The sequence below is a fragment of the Accipiter gentilis genome, chromosome 29, assembly GCF_929443795.1.
Source record: "Accipiter gentilis chromosome 29, bAccGen1.1, whole genome shotgun sequence".
Classification (NCBI taxonomy): domain Eukaryota; kingdom Metazoa; phylum Chordata; class Aves; order Accipitriformes; family Accipitridae; genus Astur; species Astur gentilis.
This window is the reverse complement of record NC_064908.1, coordinates 18,956,811-18,975,661: the sequence shown is the minus strand read 5'-3', so window position 1 is coordinate 18,975,661 and position 18,851 is coordinate 18,956,811. Positions and strand designations below refer to the sequence as shown.

General features: G+C 40.5%; 1 protein-coding gene across 2 annotated transcripts in view; it reads right to left on the bottom strand.

Annotated features, from left to right (window-relative positions):
- DAB2IP (DAB2 interacting protein) overlaps positions 1 to 18,851 on the bottom strand; it is a 210,694-nt gene that overhangs the window by 178,216 nt on the left and 13,627 nt on the right. The window lies entirely within an intron of this gene.

The following is an 18,851-nucleotide window of genomic DNA, read 5'->3' as shown; positions in this document are numbered from 1 at the left end:
TTAAGGTTGATAGGGTGGCGACGGAGAGCAGTGTACACAGAACTGCTAAGGGAAGGTGTAGGGCAGGAGATCAGGGAAGAATGTGGGAAGAGCACATTTTGCATTCTGAAATTCAGTTCCAATCCCCAATAAAAGAGATGTTTGAGGAAGATCTTGAGATTAATATTCTGACAGCAGGACCTCTCAGGTCAGGACATTAGCTGAAAAATACCCCTTTACTGTTTCTGCAACTCGGAGCTTTGAAAATCTCTGGAACTGATTATACCACCATTACCGCAGCTTGGGCAGCACCGATTCCCAAAACTAAGCAGTTTGGCAGGCCTGGTGCCTAGGCTAAGCTAGTGTGCTTTATACTATGTTGAGAAAGCTGTTGAGCGTCCAGGCTCACCAGTATTAGGGGATTCTTGCTGGACAAGTCTAAAATGCAAAACCCCTATGATCCTAAGCGGGGTAGCGAACATTTACAGACACTGTATTTGTTTTGGCAGTTGAGCGACAGTCAGTGATCAGCCTTGGAAAAGGCCAGATTCTCCTTTCTTCAGAGAGTCCCACAGGGATCAGGAAGGCCACACTTGCTGTATTAGGCTAAATGCAACAGACTCCAGAACTCCTTGAATTGAAGGGATTTTGGAGGGTCTTGTTTGGCCTGTTATACAAAGGCACTTTCGCTCCTAACAGAACTTATTAGGGTCAGAGGTACAGATTTCCTCCAGATCTACATCTAAACAAGACAGTCTGGCAAACACTGACAAACCTGAAGTGGTAAAATACTTAGCAGCAATGCCGAAACAGACATCAGGAATAGGAATTTCCCAAAATGCTCATTCTTTGCAATTCAATGAAGTAGCCTATGGTTACCTTTACACAGGACGTGGCAATACTACACGTAGGGCATCTTGTTACAGTCAGAGTCATCTGGAATCTAATCTTGGCAGCAACAGGAATGCTCTTTTGTTTAGGTCATGTCACTCATAAACTTCATACCATAACACACACAGCTGTGTATAAATCTACGTAATACAGGTTATTGTGAAGCTTTAGCCAACGGTGTCTATGCTTCACTTTGCATACCTTAAGTGTACACCTCTATTCAATTTGTCTCAACTTTTCTGAGCATTCGTAAGTAACAAGTAAGCCCTCCGAGTCCATCAATACTTTGACTATTTCAACAGAAATTAGGTAAGTTTCAAATTAAGCCGTATAAAACAAAGACAACTGCAGTGGTCACAGACTGTGCTGAGCACCCAAGAAAAACATCCGTTGTATACACCGAGCACAGAAGAACACGGAAGAAGTGAGGAAGCCTTTTCAGCTGAAAATGCCAGTTAACACCGAGTGCCATGTCAGCACTTTTAAGTCTAACGGAATACTGTTATGTTCTGAGGACAGACCTGCATTCCAAAACATCTTGGAGGGAAGTTTTCTCTATCAGGCCAGATGCTTTTGTAACAAGGCAACACCCCTGCGAAGTGCCTGACCTACGATCTTCCATCTGGTCACAGCTGTCCTTCCAGGTAAATTCCTTCATTACTACCGTGCCTCTAACCCAGCAAATGCACGTTCATGTTTTCCTCTAAGAAGCTCTCCGCGGTGTTTCTCTCCCCATCGGCAGGCCCTGGGGCGGGCAAGGGAAGGCAGCGCCGTGGCTGCCCAGGGCCCGGGGCCGAGGCCGGGGCCAGGGCCGGGGAAGGAGCCGAGGCCGGGGCCGGGTCCAGGACCGGGGCCGAGGCCATGGACCGGGGCCGAGGCCGAGGGCCGGGGCCGGGGCTGAGGGCCAGGGCCAGGGCCGGGGCCGGGGTCGAGGCCGAGGCCGGGGCCGGGGCAAGAGCCGGGGCCGGGTCCAGGACCGGGGCCAAGGCCGAGGCCGAGGCCGGGGCCGGGGCCGGGGCAGGGGCAGGAGCCGGGGCCGGGGCCGGGTCCAGGACCGGGGCCGAGGCCGAGGGCCGGGGCCGGGGCCGGGTCCCTCCGCACGGCTCTGCTGCCCCCCGCAGGAAGGAGGGCGCCGACTCCGCTGAAACCGCAGCTGGGCCCCTGCTGTCCCGGAGCTCCGGGAGGTGTGTATTTTACCCGGAAAAAACCCACCAGTGCCATGGAAATCGGTCCCCAGAACCCACGTTAACCAAATATACATGGGGTTACGTTTCCTCCCAAGATCTGTTTTCCTCTTTAAAAATCCTTTTTGCGGAGTTTAAAGAACAATTTTTTTCTCCCCCCCCCCTCCCCGAAACCAGGAACTGAAACACCATGGCCAGGCCTCTCATACTTGTTATTTTAGCTGAATAAACTTTGCCTTTGGCATTAAAAATAGCCTAAGAAGATAAATACAAGGTCATACTCTGCAATTGCTGTGTAGTCATTTTCAGGCACAGATGTTAAAGAACATTAAAAAAATTACATCCGTTTTACTTGGAAACCCCAGTGAAGTATCCAAGTAAGTTAGTTACTCAAGGCTTCAACACTTCCAACTTAAAAAAAAAAAAAAACACAGAAAAACCCCACAAACCCTTCTGTTTTGGAATAATATTTAAATGAGATATATGCATGGCAAAGAAATAGTCCAAGTGAGACAGTTACAGTACAGTTCAGCAGTAAAGGCAGTGGCAAAACAGCAGATTTAAATATGCGTAGGCCTTATTGTGATTGTTGTTAGCGATAAACTTGAGAGACAGGCAGTTTTCATAACTCATGGTGCTGTATCTGAGGTAAGATTGTCCAGACTTCATGTACAAGGAGGTAAAGCTGGGGTTTTTTGGCTTGCACTGCATCTTCTATTTTGTTCATGAAAAAGGAGTCAATTATGTAAGATGCTGAGCAGTCTGAGGTCAAATTAGCAAAACTCTTACATCCGTGCTTAATTTCAAGAATATGACTAAATGAAATCTAAATGCTATAGGTTTCATTACTTCCATCTGTAACAACACACGGTCCTAGGTATGCTCAAGATCTTTCACCCGAATCAGTTCCTGGCTATAACAAATGTTTTACAGCACTGCCTGGTAACTTTCCCAGCTTTCTCAACCTGCTTTTTTTCCATGGCACACTAAAAAGCATATGTGGACTTAATAATTGCTAATCCAATGACTATATTACTTTACTGCATACAACTGACTTAAATATGCCAGCTACAAACAATCCCAGAGTCCTAGATAGAACTGAATGTCTGCAATATGCCTCTGCTTTCAGGAATACATCAGATGCGACTAATAACCCAGTATGAAACACGTCCTGTGCCTAAGGCAGGCCTTTGACAAGGAGTAGTGTGTGACTCCGAGATGAGAGCAGAGGACCAGAGATCTGCGTTACCGTGCCCCAGCCTTGTCTGAGTCACAGCAGCACTTGGAGCAGACTTCAGGGTATTGGTTTTCCCTACTAAAAAGGCATCAGAGAAGTAATTAGGCTCACCAAGACTTATGCTTGCCTACTGCTGCAATGCACTCCGAGAGCCTTGGTTTGAAGAAGGTAAGAATCAAGAAGGACTTTCTCAGTGTTTTGCGACCACTAGACAAAGCAGCTTCCACTCACAAAGTTAAATCCTGAACCCACTGTGACCTTATGCCCATTCCCAGACAATTTTCCCCTTCTTCAGTGGAAGTGGCACCAAGCTGAATCATAGAGTGTAGGTTTTGGCACAGCCTGCCTTATCTCAAGCAATGTTGTCATTCACTCACCCTTGTGAGGTACACCGACCCACAGGCCCAGCTTTACTCTCTGAATGCACAGAGCACTTCCGAAATGTGGCAAAGATGACTAAGAAAATCTCACCAAGTTACCAGGAGAAAAGAAGGTGGTGGAAGCTGCTGGCTATCTGCCAAGTCTCTCCACTCCGGTTTTTCATTTTTAGTTTCTGCTCTTTGCTGGAAAGTTTCTACTTATGCTCTGGTTTCCATGGCAACTGCATTTCTTGCCTTTCTTCTCCAGCATTAAATTTTTTATTTGATTTCCCTTCTTCCCAAGACATGACTTTCTTTTCCTTTTGAAAAAAAAAGAATTAAGTGTTGTCTTTCTCTTTGGTTGGTGATATTTTTAAACGAGGTGAGAGAGACTTTACTCTCAATCTGATGGAGAATCTGTATATAATAGCAGCAGAGAAGTAATCTTCCAAGTAAGAATGTCAGGGGATTCCCTTGCAGAAAACCCATTTACCCTAACTATCTTACATGTAACAAGGTTACAACATGTAAGAGTTCCAGATACTGTGGAACCCAACATTTTTTAAAAATTGGCTGGTTGTTTTTATGAGACCAGACCTGGCCATATTTTCTACAACTAAACATTCTATTTTTTTTAAAAGCATTATTTGTGATTCCTGAGCAGTCTCGGGAGAATACATAATAGTTTAATAATTGTAACTGCACTAGGAATGTGGTCTTCAGTTCCAAACTGTAGGAGCATTCAAATATTTTCACTGACAATCTTCTCACTTGGGTGGGAGTGGTATTAGGGTGGGTGGCAAGCTAAAGGGACCCTTCCCCTATTAGTGGCTAATCATCTGAAGGCAGTGTCCTGCATATCCTCACGTGGAGTATAGAGAGACCAAACCCTCAGAACGCATGGAGCTTAAGCTAATTGATTTGTCTTGCCCTTGCCATGTTGGGACTGAATTAATCTGACAACCTGAATTAATTTGAGAATGAAAAAATTCATCAGAATAGCAAATCTGGATTAGATCTAGTCATTTGTTTTTTCCAAGCTTTAGGTTCATCATAAACAGAAATAGTTTACATGCTGCAAAGGACTAAAATAATACAGTTTTTCATCCCATTTCATGATGAAAGATTCTCTCCACATCTAAATTCTCCAGCACATATGGGCCATAAACTGACCCTCCTGTACAGTTGTAGATTACAAGGTTTTTAGTCTTATCTCTGCCTGGTGGGATTTCACAGTAAATTCTTTCAGGACTGAATAATTAAAAGAAGCAAAACCATAGCATTTGGCTCACATGGCAACACAAACAAATCTGTCCATGGGTGCTATCTTGTTTGCAGCACATGTGCAGAGATTTACATGTAGGATTGAGGCTTAGTGCTCTGTTTGTTTAGATTTTTCATTATTCAGTACCCCAAGCATAAGGTAAATTATATAAAGACTGAAATTGGAACAACTTTAAGAGTGAGCTGACCTTATGATCATCCTAAATCATTTTATTTACCCCATTTTGCATGGTTTAGATTCTTACTACTCAGAATAAATAAGGGAAATGGGTAAGAAGTGAGGAGTCGTCTTCCATACTTGGTTCATGCTTCCCTCCTCTTCTTGAATTCCCTCCTCCAATGAATATCTAGGTCAGGAATTCACAGCATCTTATAAAAATCTGGCAATGTTCAGTGTGTTTCGCAGCCAAGCTATTTTAATTGTCAGATATTAAATATATCTGCCAAGATCCGTGTTGTAAAATCCCATTACAACATATACTGTGCATAAACTCCCCATCGATTGGCTGAACCACAGGCCAGATCCCCCAGTTCAAGTAAAAGTCAGGAGAAAAGTTTTACATGGCAAAGTATGGCCTCCCCATTTTCTTCTCTTTGAGCTGACAGGATTAGAGATTCAAAGAATTGCTTTAGGCGTAGCCCCCTGAATTGCAGCCGTAATGTGTCTTTTATGTGGCTATGGACAGGCTTCATGTCTCCACTGTTTCAATTCCCAGAACAGGGATTGATTTAGACAGACAGCAGCTTACTCAGCTGCTGTGCTGAGGCGAGAACATCCAGGCAGCCCCTTGCTCATCTTTGCTTGATTTAATGATTTGCTGGCCAGACTACAGAGAGCATCTCAGTAATTCATACACCAGTGTGGCATGATTTGTTGGTTGCTGTTCCTCATCTGTAATTGCAATGAGAAATGCTCATCAATCATTACAGCTTTCTAATGTAATGTTTTGAGATACAGCAATGAAGAGGCTTCAACCTGGCATATCTTTTTGAAAACATTCTGATCTTGCAAATAAAGATCTGAAAGCTATCCAAATGACAAGCCTTAGAAAGGCTAAGAACCGTGCACTGCATGCACTCTTTGACCCTAAGGTGTATAACCGCGCCCTCAATGAAAAGAACAAATATTCCTCCACTTAGTGCAGGGGCAAGAAGAGGCTGAAAGTAAAATTTGCTAATCTTCATTGCTATAGTCATTAACACCAAACTCTCGAGTCACAGAATCAAAATATTTTTGTTGACATTGCTGGTTTGATTTATTTGTTGGTATCGGAGGATGCTCCATCCATCCTACTGCACTTCCCCATTGAATATGATCTTTCTCCTTTATTACTTTTCTTACTATATTAAAATATGCATCATATCCAGCAAAGAAGCTTTCTAAGGTTGAAAGTGCTAACTCCGGTGGCAGTAATTCCTGTTTTCGCCTTAAATGATCCAGAACTATAGTTTGACAAGAAAATATCCTTTTTACAATCTCTATATTTGAGCTGTTTGATCACTATTACAAATGCTTCCTCACCTCTGTGAAGCGCAACCTGAAAATCATCATCAGTTAGTCCCCAGTGGGACAACAGAATCCCTGTAGGTAATAAGCAAGGCTGAAAGGGGATTCCTGGGTAGCTGCACTCTGTATCTTTACAATCCTTATCGCCCTCATTATTGCCTCAGCCAATTTTAAAACTTTCTTCTAACTGTACTGTTAGCATCACACCTTCCCAATAATGTCCATATTTGAATTGCTGTCATTAATTTCCTGGAGCCTAATAGAACACAATCTTAACACAATTTATTGAGACGATTAAAATTCAGAAAACAAGCTTCTCCGTGCTCCATAAAGCACAGCAAATTTATTTGCTGCAGTCAGTAAAACTCTGCTGCCTAAAGCTGCGCAGTAACTCAGTAGAGCTTGAGCAGTAACTGCAGGACCCTTAAAGCTGCGCATTTCAGATAATCAATTAGAGCTGTGTTTGCACCCTTGGGGGCCAGCTGCAGACACACCACAGGTTAAAGCGGCTTCTACACCTGTCGAAGCAGAAAAAGATTCAGAAAATAAAAGCTTAGCAATAGTTTGGAGAGTTTATGGTTAGTCTATTGTGTTCAGCTGGTAGGCACCACCTTGCTCTCCTGAAGACTAGTTACCAGGAGTGGCTTGTTGAAGTCAACATTGTAGGTCTCAATCTTGTACAGAAATCAAGGAAAACTGTAGCTTCTAAGGTTCACCAAGGAACAACTAACTAACAGGGCACCAATATATTTAACAAACACGAAATGCACAACAGAGAAGCTTTGGGTTTTGAAACGAGACAATGTGGTAAGGTGACAGGAGCACTATTCTATCCCTCCCAGTGGTCTGCTACATGATGAAGGGGATTAAGGTGCCTGTGAGAGCTCCTGGGAAGCAATACTGGCAAGCTCGGCATAGCTGTTAGATTCACTCTACCAGGAATTCAATGTTATTGGGATTCCAGGATGGAAAACACAAAAATGCAGTGCATGCTGGAAAACGTTTCTATTTGAGCAATGGGCCAGCAGTGTCTTTTGCTACAGTTTCTTGAATGCAACTTCACGAAGGTACATTAAGGAGTATGCAGGTTACACACCTGTCATTTCTACCAATTTTACCAATTATTCAGCCAATAACTGTGACCAATTTTAAAGCTGTACATTTATATAATCTGGTATCTTAAGTTTCCTTAACCAAAGACAAAGCAGAATGGATTTTTCATCCACCAAATAAAAAAACCAAAACCCAGCTGGAATCATTACAAATCTTTAAAAAGGCTGCAAGCATTTGGATACATCACACTCAAGCCCTAATGCATATATTTATTTAATAAAATCACTTTATTAAAAACAGATCACCAAAAAAACCAGCTTGCATTTAAATTGCCTCGAAGAAGAGATGTCACACTAGTGGTTTTTCCAGTGACTTATAAAACAGTCAGGTTTTTAAAGTTATCTGTCTTTGAGAGGTAATTATTAAGTGTATTTAGAATATAATTGGTCTGAATATCAATAAATTTGTATTATACACTAAGCACTACAGGCAGATGATAAACTGCAAAAGTACTGCTACATCAGAGTTTAACTTTCTGCTGAGTCACCCTTTACTGCTCCAGCATGGTACAAAATAGCCCCTGCTTTCATTACTAATAAAACACAGAATTAATTACTCAAAATAAAAGAGGCCTTGAAAATGTGCCCAGACTGGCTTTTGGCTTTTTTTCACCTTTTTTTCACCCATAAGGGAACCTCAAACCCCTTGCTAGTTATTTCTTTAAAGTCAACTGCACCACACGTAGGTTTCTTCCACGTCTTTTCTATTCCAAAGAGGGTATTCATGACCTGCAGACTACAGCAAACACTCTACTCACGATACTCCTATCAAAATACTTAAACTGATGGCCAACAGCACTATAAATTTCATTTCTCTGACTGGATTATGATAAAATATTGTTCAGTTTTGGAGATTCAGTCAAGCAACAGAAATATTTTTAGACTGGGATCCAAATCTTTCAAATATGTAGTGCTGGACTGGAATTCTCCAGGGACTTCCAGGCAGTTCTGCTCCGGCTCCAACAAGAAGAATCCTAAGCTTGTTATTATTAACAGCTGCAATTCTTTATTTCCCTACTCTACAGTAAGAAGGATTCCAGCTTCTCCTTGAATATCATCTTTATAGAACATGCAAGTTTTTGTGCAGAGCATAGCTGTGCATGTTTTCATCTTGGCAGTTCTCCAGAAATTTGCTTCAAGACATAAAGAAATCACATCAAGTTTCTAGGAAATTTTAGATCATGTCCCATTTTTGTAACTCCCCCGACAAGCTGAGGCAGGGCTCTGACAGTAGGCTACCTGCATTCTCCTCCTCTTTCAAAATAACCTTATCATGAGCAGGACTAGGAACAAGTCACAAAACTTCTTTAGAGAAGTACAAACAGAACTGACAAGGTTTCCACCAATTCAGGACCAGAGTATTTAAAACCTCCTGGGCAAATGTCCAGCCCTTTTGGCAGCGCTGCATTCATGCAGAAAGAAAACATGGGAGAAAGAGGCAAATCCAACAAGCACAAGAAGCGTTCAGCAGCCAAACAGCTGCATGCCGAGACCAGGGCTTTCTCAGCAGAATTAATTTTCTAGCCTGGCCACTGGCAGCACTAGCACTGCGCAGCCCTGGACTTCATGACAGGCCTGAACACAAGACCGGGAACCTTGAGACCTTGCCTGTATCTTTGACAAATAAGCTGTGTGGCCATGGGCAACTCCATTAATCTTGCTGACCTTTAGTTACTGCTTTGTCTGCTGGGAGAATAACTCTTTTTCACTTTCTAGAGTACCTTGCCAGCTGTGGATGAAAACAATTATGCAAAGAGGAGGATTTGGATGTTTTTTCTAATTGTCAGAGACAGTCTGAAAGGTGCTTTATCTACCTACCAGTATTTTCCTGCAATATCTCACTATGTAAGAACACATTTGGTCTGCCGAACAACTGTCAAGTCAGTTTTCCAGTTCTCTGAGGCAGTGTGACAGATAACGAAGGTCGGATTTAGAGCGTGGGTTGAACAATCTCACGTGAGAAGATTCCAATTCCAGAGGTAAAGTATTAGCTAAATTTTATAATCATGGAGTTAATTTTTTTGCTAAGAAAAGCAAAGCCAAGATGAGGATTGGCTCCAAAGATTACACAGTGTGTGGTCTTTGCATTTGAAGAGCTCTGCACGGCACTCACTCATGTTACATAAATTACTTTAACAAAGTTAGATTCAGAATAATATTTATAAAGCTAAGATCCACAGACCTTTTTGCAATCACCTGGGTACAATCACCTCATTCACAAGAACTAGCTATAAATTATGCTAATCAGTGAATTGTTCAGAAGATGAAGAGGGGTTTATTATGTAATTTTAAGTGGATTCCCTATGAAGAAAAAAATAGGGGAGATAAAAAATTGCAGCATTTCAGTGAAAATTCCTTTTAAATTCTAACTTATCTGTTGGTGCATATCAGTAACATAAAGGTTAAAGGACTATGATCAGGAAATTTAAAACACATCATTTTTATTGTGGCACCCCTTTCACCTCTCCACAATGATTAAATATAATGCTGGAAGACTTTGCTCTACACAGATGTCATCTTAAGCACCAATCCTGACCACTGAAGTGAAGCCTTAATGAAGTGGCCATAATTTTGCTCTCAAGATGACAGCTCTATCTATTTACCATTACTCTGTCTTAAAAAGAAACCTTCATTTGTTTTGTGGTTTTTATAAAATAAAAAGTTAACACAATGAGATACAGGTTTCACTTTATGTCCTCTGGCAGGTAATTTAAAAAAATATTTAGCTTTAGCCTACCTCTAATGTATATTTCAATCAGTGGCAAATTCCTGTGCATTATTCATGTAAGACAGTGCCTGCTGAGTACTTGGTACTCCTAGCAAGCAATAGGTAGTAGAATTGTAAAGTATCATTATTTATTAAGTTTGTGGTTCTTCCTATAACACCTGGTATGTAAAAGCAGAACATCTGACTAACTCTCATGAATGAAGATCTTGCACACCAGGTATGTTACCCTCTTTTACAGAGAGCTGACAGATGTTTAGAGCTGTATTTCCACCTGTCCAACAACATGGGACCTTCTTTGACCACTGCTTGCACTACGCAGAGGGCACTCCTAAGTAACCAAAAGAAGTCAGGAGAGCACAGCAAGGGAGGTAGCTGGCTGTGAGGTGATTTCCCGCATTTCAGGTCAGGTTCTGTACTGAAGTATAAGGGAAGCACAGGAAAGGTAATGTTCCACATGTTTTTAAACAAATCACAGGATTTGAAGGTGAAGAACAGGAAATCCCGTATCAGGTGCGACATCTGGCAACTTTTATTTATGGATGGATGATGAGAAGTAAGGAGGAGTAAATAACTTCTCTAAAGCCATAGAACAAAACACCGTGTAGACAGGATTAGGCTGTAGGACATAGACTATCCTGTTATCTATGTGATTGCTTTTCTCCATCTGTCTTTGCACAGTCTTGCCTTTTCTAGAATCAAAGTAAAAGCATCACAGGCTTATATAAATGCTGACCAACTATTTTACAGAGTAGTGCTTCTCCACCTTTTCTGCCCAGGTTTCTCTTTAATCAAGTAAGATTTTTTCACTCTTCCCTGCAGTCCAGAGGGTACTCTGTACTTTCCTTACTGTTCATAGCACTTCACACGCGTATACAGCAGGTGTATAATCAAGAACTACTTGTAGGCTCTTTACCTGACTTCTTTGTTCAGATGACGTCAAGTTCAGACTCCATGAAACAAAAATCTTCCAAACAGAGGTTACAACACTAAGTGTCCAGACTTCAGTATGTTTCAAACATTTTGCAGGCCACCCCGTGATACCTGTAACACAGCCCTAAGGGCTTTAAACCATTAAGGAATCTACTTGTGTGTCGATTCTTTCTGGTTTCCATGAGATTATTTGCACAGACATTACACAGTGATGATACTTGGCACACAAAACTCCATTAAGAGGAGTGATGTGCTGTCTAAAATTAACTATGTATTTGTTTTCTCTTCAGTTTCTATAGAACATGAGGAGTGGAGTGATGCAGATGGTTGACAGCAGTGAGATTATAGTGATAGCTGTAAAATTTGATGACTGTTATCAAAAGCATCGTATGGCTTACGATAGCAAGCAGCAATTAAAAAAAAAAAAAAAAAAGAAAGAAAGAAAGAAGAAAGATTTCCAAGTTTACCCTGGACAGGACAGTTTACAAAAGAATTTTGTCATCACACTTCACAGATTACCATTAGCAAAAGTAAGTTTCAAGCCAAACTTGATTTTATCATGAAGCACTGATGCCCACTTACCATAAGAAATAAATATCTTAAAGGAATATATCTTAGGGCACTCCCTATGCACTACGGAGTAGTAATAGCAAGGGGGTTTAAAGCTAGTTTCATACTAAAGGATGTATTAAAATAAGATCACTACTTCAAACCTTAACAGATACTGGTTTTCTGAAGCAATTACAGGAATAAATCTGTGAATGAAATAAATGTGCTGTGTACTAGCCTGAATCAATGACAAAGGGAGATTTAAATCTGGGGATGGGAATTTTACTGCTCAGGAAAGCAAGGCAGTGATCAACTGCATTTATCTGAGACAAATGCTAAGCAACTTGCTCCAGTATCTCTGGACTAACTTACTCCAGATAGATCACTGTTCCTCCACGGCTAGAAAAATGTTATACTGCATATTGTTATATTGAGGGAGACGCTTGACAAAGCAAGCTGAATCCATTAACTTTCTACCACTTTCAACCATAATAAGACTTTGTTCCACCTCTACAGATGAAATATTAATCCGACCTGTAAGAGAATGATATCCACAATCTTCTCCTATTACAGACCTCCCTGTTCAAACTCTTCTTTTGAGAATTACCTTTGCTCCTTACCAAACTGGCAAAACTCTCATATTCATATTTCCCCCTCCCTCTTCTGGAACTCAAGACTTCCCAAAGCTACAATGAATTACTGAAACCAGTTCTACTTAGTAAGAACTCTGGCAAGCAGAAGCTATACTAAATGCACCAAGCGATTCACAGAACAAGATAAAATCTTCCAAGAAAATTTTTAAGCAGTAAAAGAAGAAACAACTAGTGAAGGGTTGACAGTTTTCAATGCTCCCTGAAACATGGGAAGATCAGAAACAGAAAAATTAGTATCTTTTATCTTAAGGTGCACATCTACCCATTCACCAGCTGAAAATTAGGGATTGATTCATTAGAAATCAGGACAGATGAAAGCACTGTTCCTTGGCTAGACCTCCAGAGAACATATCCAAAACATCTGTAAGAGATGGACACTTAACCCTTAGACATTATAGAGTTTTCAAAATATCCCTATGTTACTTCTACTGGGATACAAGTTTTTTACAGTAGGAGGAAGTTAATTATAATCCAATGGGGGATATGTTTCTCTGTGTTGGTTTTTGATTTATATTTAATCTCTATCCTACACCAAAATATGTACATATATAATTAGCTTAAAATATTTAAGAACATTTCTTGATGTGGGATCCATTTGCAAGGAACATGATACTAAGTGCCAAGACTGAACTGAACTGATTTACTGACAAAGCATCAATATTTTCAAAAACACACTGTAGAGAGTATGGAATTTGATAATTTAGAAATTTCTATAACATTGGCAAGTTTACCACACATAAGGTCTTCACCCTGAAGTATGTCAAGTAAAATCATGTGTTGTACTTCCTCAAACATGACCAGACTTCATATGTAAACTCTTTCCCTTTGAAGAAATCAGATCACATTATTAGCTGAGATAATTTCTTAATTTAGTTAAACAGCACTGTAAAGTAAAAAAGACTAGAAAAAATGCAAGCGTAAATTGCTGGTTCACCAAGGAACTTAATTTCTATGAAAATGTACTTCATAGAGGACAAAACAATTCTGCTTCCCCTTAATGACCCCTCTCTGGATCATCCTGCTTAAGGATAGAAAATTAGAGATTCAGTCTCCTTTCTTGTAATTCTACATGAAATGGTGACACCTTTCCAGAGAGCTGATGGGACACTGGCTCCCTTCATCACAGAAAGAATGTTCCAGGTTTTAAAAAAATATGGATTAGTACTGCATATAAAAACCCTGACTAACAATGGACTTTGTAGATGTTGGCATCAGTTTGACCAGTTTTGTTTTTCTAGACAGTGTTGTGTTTAGCAGTTTAAGGGGAGGTGTCAAGGGTCAGTCAACATAGTAATTAATTCCTGTCAAGATCATGATTCCTGTTATCAAAGAGGAGGTAAATGGAATGCATGCAAACCAAGGATTTCAGAACCTGTGATGACAAATGATTCAGTACCTACAACTTGGACACACAAGAAGCGGGAAGGGTTCAGGTCCAAGAGGAAAGGTTAAAGTCAAATGAAAAAACAAAGGTAAATCCATTAAACTTAACTGGCTTATTTCGCAAATATGCAGTATATACATATCAGAATTTAATCACTTAAATCCTGCAATTTTACAACTACTTTTAAGCCCGGTCACTTTACAGGGCTATTCCTGAACAACACAGACAGAATGCCTTTTTGAAGTACTATCCAGGTCGATGGTTTATAGGACAGTTATGCTCAAGGCTGAATACTGAATAAAGCTCAGTGCTCCTTTATTCCTCCTCCACTCTTTGCCTTTTGTATTTCGAACAGAAGGAGGGAAGAGAACAAAACCTAAAAATCTAGCACAAAACAGCTGTACAATGGCTCTTCACAGAGGTGTAACTGCTGAGACAGACATCAGCATTTATACGTATGCGCGAGAGCAATTCTTGTCTGACTGGTCCTCAGTGGCAGTAAACCTAGCAATAGCAAAGGAAGGACCTGAAATTTTACAATGAGCTTTGCGTGATCCTGATGTCCTTGCAGCTGAGGAGTGGTATTCATAGAGACAGTTTTTATCATTAGTGTCTATGAGTTTATTTATCCTTTTTGTTATATATGAGTTTTAACATCTTGGAGCAGTTACTGGGCAGATGGGACTGCAATGAAATAAATAACGCGCAGGCCTTGATTCTCCTCCCGCTTGCGCTACCACAAAATCAGTTCTACTCCACTGCACATAAAAGCAGGGTGTGACTGAGAGCAAATGCAATGAGAGCTGGACAGGAATCTGATCAGCTGTCCACAAAATGCTGAGGGCGGGGGGGGGGGGGGGCCTTAAAAAAATTCCCCATTTCACTTTTAGATGCATCAAATGCCTGAGATCAAGAAGTCAGCAATCTCAAAGGGCCCATAAGAAATCAAGATGAACTTATCCACAATCTTAGGACATATTTATATATGAAAAATTTTGAGGGAGTATAAGACAAATCACTGCCTTCTTTACCCATGCCAATTTACCAGGAGTTATAAAAAACCCACCAAAACAAAATGACATCTTTTCAGAAGGGGATGCCTTGTATTTACAGCTTGTGTCCATCCTTCTGCAGGCATGTCTTGGCTTCTTGATTTCATGCCTATGTAGGATTCAAAGCCGTTAAGGTGCCTATTCACAGACATTTTGCAGCCACAGGTGTTTGCCTGTGGAAATCCCACATATATACAAGAAATCTGAGACAAATATAACCTTAACATAATGGAATTAAATTTGACTTGAATTAAAAGCTACCATTGAAAGCCAAAACAATAGTGACTAGGACAGTGGCATTAGAAGAACAGCCCTACAGACAGGACTATATGGCAAAAAAAAAAAAAAGCTCAATAGCTTTCAGTCATTTGTGCTATTGTGGCTAAGGAGGGGCAAGGGTTAATGATGACAAAGCAGGCCAGGATGAGGTACCAGAAAAGCCTGGAAGGAGGAAGATGACCAAGAGAAAGGTGGCAGGCACCTAGATATCAAAACTTCTAGGTCTTGGTGTCTGACAAAAGCCTTTTTGACCTCCTTGACCAAAAATACTAAAATATATTACTGGAGAACAGAACTTCCCTCTACTGTCAGTTGTCTTCCATCCCTAACATACACAAATTGAAAACACAAAATGAGACAATCGGTCTGATTCTTTCTCAGACTGTTATGATATTGACAGAACGCTGAATGAAGCTTAAAACAAGTTTATTTTTCCTACCCTAAATTTAATTTAGACTTGAAATATGGAGGGAGAAGGTGTCTCCTGTTAATTTGTAAATGTCTTTAAAAAAAGTGGTGACCTATTTGGACTGGTGACTTTTTACAAAATAAGGAAAAACCTGTTATCACAAAGCTCGAGACTTTAACAGATGTGTCAGATACTCCCTAAAGGAAACTGCTTCAGTCCTGAACACTGGTAGCTCTTTCAAAGCCAGACAGTTGGTTAGCTTTGCAGCTTGAAAACCTGAAGGGATTTGCTCTTAACACTGCAGGAGATCTTCACCTTTTTAGTAGAACAGCATGACAAACAGGCCAACAAGCCGTTAACCTGTTCTTTCTTCTTGAATCTTTGCATTCCACCCATTAAAAAGTCTTTTTCACTGCCCTGAAAATCTGGCTGTTGGAACATCCTCTTGTTCCACATTTTCCACAGCTACAACGTTATTCAGCACTCTCAGGAGGAAAGTTAGGGTCATCTTCTGATACCAGCAGTTCTTCTGAGCGGGGGTAGGAGGTGGGGGTGGTGGGCTTTGCTTTTAGAGATAAAGCCATGTGGATAAAATTATAAGAAAACTGAGGAAGCCATACGTACCAAGATATGAATCTTTCTGTAAGAATTTCTTTTTTAAGAATAGACATGTTCTCTCTTACTCCCCCCCAAGTTCACCCACACAAACGGTATTAAAAGCACATGCTTGCATATATTATCAGTATTCTCCATTTCTTTTTAATCCTATTAATAATTATCACCATTTCTCTAATTAATAGTATTGGGAAATTCTTCTGTGAAAATCTATAAACTACATACAGACATAACCAGCAGCCATTTCATATACTGCCGTTTGAAAAACATACTGTCCTAATCTAAAGCACATCCTCTTTTCTCAGTGAAAGGTACTACGCACTGTCCTGGTTTCAGCTGGGATAGAGTTAATTGCCTTCCTATTAGCTGGTACAGTGCTATGTTTTCAGTAAGGTATGAGAAGAATGTTGATAACACTGATGTTTTCAGTTGTTGCTAAGTTGTTTAGTCTAAAGTCAAGGATTTTTCAGCTTCTCATGCCCAGCCAGCAAGAAGGCTGGAGGGGTACAAGAAGTTGGAAGTGGACCCAGCCAGGCCAGGTGACCCAAACTGGCCAAAGGGGTATTCCATACCGTGTGACGTCATGCCCAGTATATAAACTGGGGGGGAGCTGGCTTGGGGGGCGGGGATCGCTGCTTGGGAACTAACTGGGCATTGGTTGGCAAGTGGTGAGCATTTGGATTGTTCATCATTTGTATATTCCAATCCTTTTATTATTACTGTTGTCATTTTATCAGCGTTATCATTATCAGTATTAGTTTCTTCTTTTCTGTTCTATTAAACCGTTCTTATCTCAACCCATGAGTTTTACTTGTTTTCCCGATTCTCTCCTCCATCCCAGTGGGTGGGGGGAAGCGAGTGAGTGGCTGTGTGGTGCTAGTTGCTGGCTGGGGTTAAACCACCACACGCACATTTAAAATATTGCTCCCCTCAAACACTTCTCAAGACACCTATTTTCAAACCTTGACTTTATTCCCGAGATTCAGTTCTTCTACACTGTCCATAAATAATTTAATCTTAGTTCTATTAGACATGTGACTGCAGAATGAAGTTAAGTACAAGACTGATTTCAACTGACAATATTCTTTGCCTTCAATTCTGTGCTACTTAATTAAAAATTACAATCTTGAAACAAGGGAGTTTCTTGTTCTGCCTTGAAGCTGCTGAGGTAAGGATCAGAAGCTAAGGATGCTGTATGGGACTTCAGCAAGAAAGACTAGAAATATACATTTTGGAATATTATGGTAGGTTGCCCCTTTTAGATTTCCTTATTATTTGGTACAGAGGCATATATGTCCAATACAGTATATATTATAATATCTACAAATATTTATTATTTGAAATATTAAGGAATCTCATCCTTAAGCAAGACCTTTAAAATGTAACAGCTTTATATTCTACAGTGCACTTTAAGTTTAACCTATGGCCTTTATTGAAGTACCCGTGGTTCTTCCAGCTTCACCCTCAGTCTGCTGAAGGCATATGACGCACAGTCGTCACAGCAGTTTGCCAAGTGACAGTCCCCAGTAATGAGAACCCCAAAAAGAAGGGCCCTGAAGCCTAAGCTAATCCTTACAAAGGAGGTGGAAATCTTCAGTTCATGGCTGAGAGGATCACTAATGTAGATTTGTGGTTACTCTTCTATAGTTACTCTTGGCACAACACTCACACAGAGTTTAGAGTTTAGATAGCAGCCTTTCACTTCTCACAATGCCAACCACAGAAACGGCAGCCAGGCAAGTACAGAAGGCCAGCAGGTAGCACAGGATAGGTTTTGGAATTAATTTTCAGCCTACAGTACAATGCAATGTATACTTTTGCAAATTACCACGAAAAACATACAAAACCACTCAAGTTTTGACCAAGTTTGATTTCAATGGAGCAGTTAACTACTTTAAAGCATTAACTCTAAGGAATTAAATGCTAAACTAATAAATTCAACAAAATACCACCATTGGCTGATATTCTTTTAGCAGTACAAAACATGTTTTAGTTTTTGTTCCTGGCAGTAGGAATACCATTGCTTTAGACACTATAAAAGTCAAAGAGTAAGACATCGTAACTTTGTAAAGAAATACTGCCTAAAAAGATGTAGAAAGATGAAATTAGCTGAGTTTTCTTTGGGAAATAATTTATTCTGTAGAAAATCTGATTCTGATCATTCAAAAGCCCTTCACATAATTGCCATACAGCTCTGGCTACATTTTTTCAAGACTAAATTCCCAAGACTGAAGGAAAAAGAAGCTCGTCATTTTCAGTCCCTGTTCCAGTCACTCAAGACCGTTCACAGCAGAAGAGGTTAGGGATCCTGGGTCAGGGGAGCTAAAGACAGTCCACCCCAGAGCAAGGTACTTAGCAGAGTCTCCTGTGAGAAAAGAGCAGATGTGGGCTTAAATACCCTGAGAGAAAGGACTTTCAAAATTTCCATGAGGAAATTAAAAACCAAACCTACTTTTGCTGATTTTCACTTCCACAGCTGCTCTGCAAAATGGTTTCACATAGTCTGAAACAGAAACCAGGAACTGTCTGGTCTACTGTGCTTGCCACTAGACTGCCCCAGTTTCTCTGAAGTCCTTCTCTCTCCATTAGTGCTTCTCTTCTGTTTGAAACACTGGCTTCTATGCTTCATCTGACCTAAATGGAGGCAAGACAGCCTTTTTTTATCTTGATTTTGTTGTCTTATCTTGATTTCATCTTGC